The 5,622-nt window shown below is 51.1% G+C and overlaps 1 protein-coding gene across 3 annotated transcripts in view; it reads right to left on the minus strand.

Moving 5' to 3' along the window:
* GRB7 (growth factor receptor-bound protein 7) overlaps positions 1-1,010 on the minus strand; it is a 19,072-nt gene extending 18,062 nt beyond the window's left edge. Inside the window, exon 1 of one of the 3 annotated variants that reach the window (XM_005861887.2) lies at positions 551-643. The gene's annotated coding sequence lies outside the window, so the exon portion shown is untranslated. Of the gene's footprint in view, positions 1-550; positions 644-810 lie in introns of those variants that run through there. The other 2 variants (XM_014536155.1, XM_014536154.1) reach the window with 2 other exon arrangements.
* Positions 1,011-5,622: the final 4,612 nt, after the last annotated feature.

The raw sequence follows: 5,622 nt of genomic DNA on the forward strand, positions 1-5,622 counted from the left end.
GCCCCGTCCCCCCTGCCCATCGAGGGCAGGACTGTGGTCCTGAGCGGAGAGAGACAATCATCCAGAGCCCCTCTCTTAGACCGCCCCCCAAACAGATGGGAGGGTGCCCCGGCCCCGCCGTGGAGACGCTGGTCTTTGATAAACTTGGGGAACCTCAAACTGGGTAAAGCCAGGCTGGACCGGGAGCGCCTCCCGGCCGCTGGCTCGAGACTCAGCCCCCCTCCCAGCTCGCCTTCCGGGAATGGGGAGGGGCTAGTTTCAGCGGGAAAGCGCGTCCCCGAAAGGGAAGGATCTGAGCTCTGGCTTCCCCGCTCCCGTCGCCTCGTCCGTCCAGGGGGCGCGGGGTGGGTGCCCACAGGGCGGGCGGGCAGGAGATGAGAACGGGGCGAGTCTGGGGGCAGGTGGTGAGGAGGGGGCGGGGTGAGAAACTCGAGGAAAAGAGCCAGTGAGGCCGCCGGGTAGCTCGGCAGGAGGCCGAATCTTTCCACCTGGACCCCGGACCTGCCGGGGCTCCGCACCCCCAAGACAAAACGCCCGCTCTGGCCCTTACCTGGACCTTGCGCACAGGTACACCTGGCTGGGGCCGCGGGTTCGGGAGGGAGGCGCCAGGCCCTGAACTACCTGTCCCCCTCCTGCCCCCGCCCTCGGCCTGACATCACTGAGTGGGGGAAGGGGGAGCCCGTCGGCGGCTCAGCCGCTCACCTGGGCAGCCAGCCAGCCCGTGGCCCTGAGACCAGCACAGCCTGGGGCCCCAGCGCGTCTGGGGGGCGAGAGCAGGTTGTCATCTGGGATCGATCTCGGTCCCCTTACCTGGAGAAGCCTCAGCAGGAGTCGTGGGACTCAGGGTCCGAAATCCGGCTCAGTCTAGGGACCCTAGGGACCTGGACTTGGTTGCAAATCCACTCCCTCTTCTCTACAGGTGGTAGCAGGGTGTCCCCACGTCGGAGGTAGAAGTAGGGGTTGGGGGAGCGTGAGCAGCCCTGTGTGTACCCGCTTCTGGCCCAAGGAAACTAAAATTTGTTGTGCAGGTGGAGGCGGGGCCTGGAAAGGGGCCTGGGAGGAGGAAGCACCCTAGGGGCGGGGACTCCCTGAAACTCGACGCCGGCCGGGATTGTTTTTGTCCTTTTCGGCCTGGCAGCAGGTGCCCGGGAAGAGGCGGAGACAGTCGACCTGAACCGCCTCCAGAGCGAAGATCTCGAGTCCTCGTCGCCTGTAAGGGAGAAGCTGGGGGGCAGGAAACTAGGGGGAAGCGGCCCCGCCCACTCCTCCCCTCGTCCCTTCTCCAAACCTGTTCATTGGCCAAGCCAGGAGACTATCGGTTCCACCCCCTGGGGCAAAGGGCACTCTGCAAAAGAGGGAAGCCTGCCCCTTGACCTCCGGCCAGTCTAGTTACCCAAGCTGCCTCCTGGCTCCCAAGAGGCACCCAGAGTGTGTCCTCCCTTCTAAGCAAAGTCCAGAGTCTCAGCTTCTCCTTCTGAGACCGAAGGGGTAAGTCAGGATCTCTTGGCGGGAGGAGTGATCGAGGCAAAGCTCTGGCCAGGTGCCCGGGACGCCCGGAGAGCCCTCCCTCTAGCTCTCTCCTGCCGCACTAGGCAAACACTGGGGCTGGAGGAGGATCTGGGAAGCTGAGATCAAAGGCAGCGGCCACCTCCCCGCCAGAAGTGGGTAATGGTTGGGTAAACAAACAATCCACAAGGTGGTAAGAGGTCTGCCATGAGAAATGGCTCCAGCCTCAACTTTCTCCAAACCAGATTTTTCTAGGAAAAACCAGTATGAGTGAACTAAGCAAAGAAGTGTGTGTGTGTTGGGGGGGGGGGGGGGGGGGGCAGCGAAGGGGGGCGAGGTCACCTGGGCCACGGGGCAGCTTGTGCAAAGCACAGTGGACAGTTCACTCAATGATTCCTTCATTCATTCAGCTGGTATTTGTTAAGTACCTACTATATGCTAACCCCATGCTTGGCACTGGGGAATCCAGCCGTGAGCAACAAAAACAAACCCCACCCTTGTCCTCAAACAGCCCAGGCAGGGAGACTGATGTTAATCAAAGGATCATACAAACAATAAGAAATGATAGGTGACAACTATGCTGGGAGAATGACTCACCTAGGGAGTCAGGGAAGTCTTCTCCATGGAAGTGACAACTGAGCAGAGGGGCGGTTGTGTGGGGCAAGAAGGTGGGTGTGGCAGGTAGGGGGAAAGGCAAGAGCTTTGGACTCAGTTGTGCTTTTCCCAGTGTGGCCTGTGACCGCCTGCCTCCAAATCTCCCCAGCCTTGTGCAAAAAAAAAACACAACAGATCCCTGTGCTCCCCCCGCCCCTACTGAACCTGTCTCGGGCCAAGATAGGAATGTATGGTATTGACAAGCCCTCAGGTGGTTGTTCTGTAAACCTGGTTTAAGAGCCACCCATCCTGTCTGTCCAGACCGGCAGGAACTGTGGACAGAGGCCAGACCCTGCAAGGTCTATCTGGGCTTACGTAGAGGCACCGAGGAACAGGCCCGTTTCTATTCTGGAAAGTTCACTCTGGATGTTGAAGGATAGGTTGGTGAGGGAAGTCAGACTCAGAGGGCTGAGTGCTGCATGATTCCACGTATATGGATTTCTGGAGGGAGTGGAACTATAAAGACAGAAAACAGATCTGGGTTTGGGGGAGGTGGAGAGGGGTTGACAGTAGGGGCACAGGGACTTGCGGAAGGTGATGGATTGTTGTGTATCTTGGTCATGATGATGGATATACAACTGTGTGTGTCAGGACTCACGTACACTCAAGAGGGTGAATTTTACTGTGTATAAATTGTATCTGAATTTTTAAATAAAAAAGAAACAAGAAAAAATAGATTCATAGCTCAATGAAACAGAATCAAGAGTCCAAATATAAACTCTTACATTTCTGGTCAATAGATTTTTGACAAAGGATCCAAGACCATTCAATGTGGGAAAGGATAGTCTTTTCAATAAATACTTCTGGGACAGTTGAATATCCACATGCAAAGGATGAATCTAGATCAGCCGTGGGCAAACTACGGCCCGCGGGCCGGATCCGGCCCGTTTGAAATGAATAAAACTAAAAAAAAAAAGACCGTACCCTTTTATGTAATGATGTTTACTTTGAATTTATATTAGTTCACACAAACACTCCATCCATGCTTTTGTTCCGGCCCTCCGGTCCAGTTTAAGAACCCATTGTGGCCCTCGAGTCAAAAAGTTTGCCCACCCCTGATCTAGATCCTGACCTCACACAAGGCACACAAATTAATTCAAAATAGATCGACCTAAATGTAAGAGCTAAAACCAAAAAACTTCTAGAAGAAACCATGGGAGAAAATCTTTATGACTTTGTATCTCAAATACAACAGCAAAAGCACAGGTGGCAAGTGAAAAAATTGATAAATTAGGCTTCATCAAAATTTTAAAATTTTTGCCCTTCAACAGACACCCCAAAGAAAAAACACACACACACACACACACACACACACACACACACACACACACACACCTTGTCAAACACTGGGAGTAAATATAGCTGATTAGGAACTTTGTACCCAGAATATATAAAGAACTCTTACAAATCAATAATAGACAAACAACCCAATTAAAAATGGGCAAAATATTTGAGTAGATGTTTTTCCAGATAAGATATATGAGTGGCTAGTAAAGTTGCTCTTGTAAAGATGCTGAACATCATTTGTCATTAGATAAATGCCAATTAAAACCACAATGAGCCCTGGCCAGTTTTGCTCAGTGGATAGAGTATCAGCCTGTGGACTGAAGGGTCCCAGGTTAGATTCTGGTCAAGGGCACGTACCTGGGTTGCAGGCTCAATCCCCGGGCCCCAACAGGGCCCTTGTGGGAGGCAATATGTCTCTCGCATATCGATGTTTCTCTCTCTGTCTGTCTCTCTAAAAATCAATGGAAAAATATCCTCGAGTGAGGATTAACAACAACAAAATCCCACAATGATATACCACCTCACACTCATCAGAATGACTATAATCAAAGGGACAGATAAGTGTTGACAAAGATATGGGGAAACAAATCCTTATATATTGCTGGTGGGAATGTAAAATGGTACAGCCACTTTGAAAAACAGTTTGTCAGTTTCTTAAAAAGTTAACCATAGCCCTGACCAATTTGGCTCAGTGGATAGAGCGTCGGCCTGCGGACTGAAGGGTCCCGGGTTCGATTCCGGTCAAGGGCATGTACCTTGGTTGCGGGCACATCCCCAGTAGGGGGTGTGCAGGAGGCAGCTGATCGATGTTTCTAACTCTCTATCTCTCTCCCTTTCTCTCTGTAAAAAATCAATAAAATATATTAAAAAAAAGTTAACCATAAACTTACCATGCAATCCAGCAATTCTATTCCTAGAATCTACCCAAGAGAAATGAAAACATGTACCAAGACAGTTACATGAACATTCATAGCAGCATTATTCCAAATAGCCAAAAACTGGACTTTCAAATATCCATCAATTAGAATACATAAACAAAAGGTGACATCCATAAAATGGGATACCAAGCTACAAAAAGGAGCAAACTACTGATACAGGCTACAGCATGGATGAACCTCAAAACCTTTACACTGCCCTAACCGGTTTGGCTCAGCACATAGAGCATCGGCCTGCGGACTCAAGGGTCCCAGGTTCGATTCCGGCCAAGGGCATGTACCTTGGTTGCGGGCACATCCCCAGTAGGGGGTGTGCAGGAGGCAGCTGATCGATGTTTCTAACTATCTCTCTCCCTTCCTCTCTGTAAAAAATCAATAAAATATATATATTTTTTAAAAAACACCTTTACATTGAATGAAAGAAGCCAGAAGCGAAAGACCACATATTTTATAGTTCCATTTAATATACGAAATGTCCAGAAAAGGCAAGTTTATAGACAGAAAGCAGGTCCGTGGTTGCCTAGGACTGGAGTTGAGAGCTGGATTGACTGCAAGCAGGCAAGAGGGACCTTTTGAGGTTGATGGAAATGTTCTGTAATTGGATTGTAGCCATGGGTACACAAATCTATATGTCATTGTTTTAAAACGAATGGTTTAAAGAAATGCTAGAGTGGGTGACCTGTTAGTATATTATGGCGGGCCGCCAGGGAGGGAAGAGGCAGGGAGACCTCCTTCCCAGCCTCCATTTCTAGAGTCGCAAAATGGGAATAATGGTGCCAGCCTGTAGTAAGGCTGGGACGACAGGGGAGGTGCAGGGAATGGAGGCACAGTGATGAGATCAGAGAGCGTAAGGAGTGGGAGCCCCAAAGCCTACGGTTCCCAAATGCAGGGGGAGAGGTGGCCACTGCCCCAGGTTGTATCAACAGTTTAGAGTTTAAGAGTCGGAAATACTTGAGTGTGTGACTACAGGGAGTTTTAAAGTGCCACGCACATGTTAGCGAGAAATGGCAACTATTCCATACAATAGGGCCTGTTGAATCGGCCGGGTCCTGAGACCCCTTGCTCCACCACATTCTCTTCCTGGAAAGCGCTTTGCAGTTTAAGATATTTCACTCGATCAAAGGCAGCAGCAACCTCCCAGCCAGAAGTGGGTAATGGCCGAGAAGTCCAGCGGACACCAGGTGCAGGACAAGCCCCCGAGCTCGCCCTGAAGGCGGTGTGCACTGGCCGCCCGTCCAGC

Source organism: Myotis brandtii, unplaced genomic scaffold, assembly GCF_000412655.1.
Source record: "Myotis brandtii unplaced genomic scaffold, ASM41265v1 scaffold157, whole genome shotgun sequence".
Classification (NCBI taxonomy): Eukaryota; Metazoa; Chordata; class Mammalia; order Chiroptera; family Vespertilionidae; genus Myotis; species Myotis brandtii.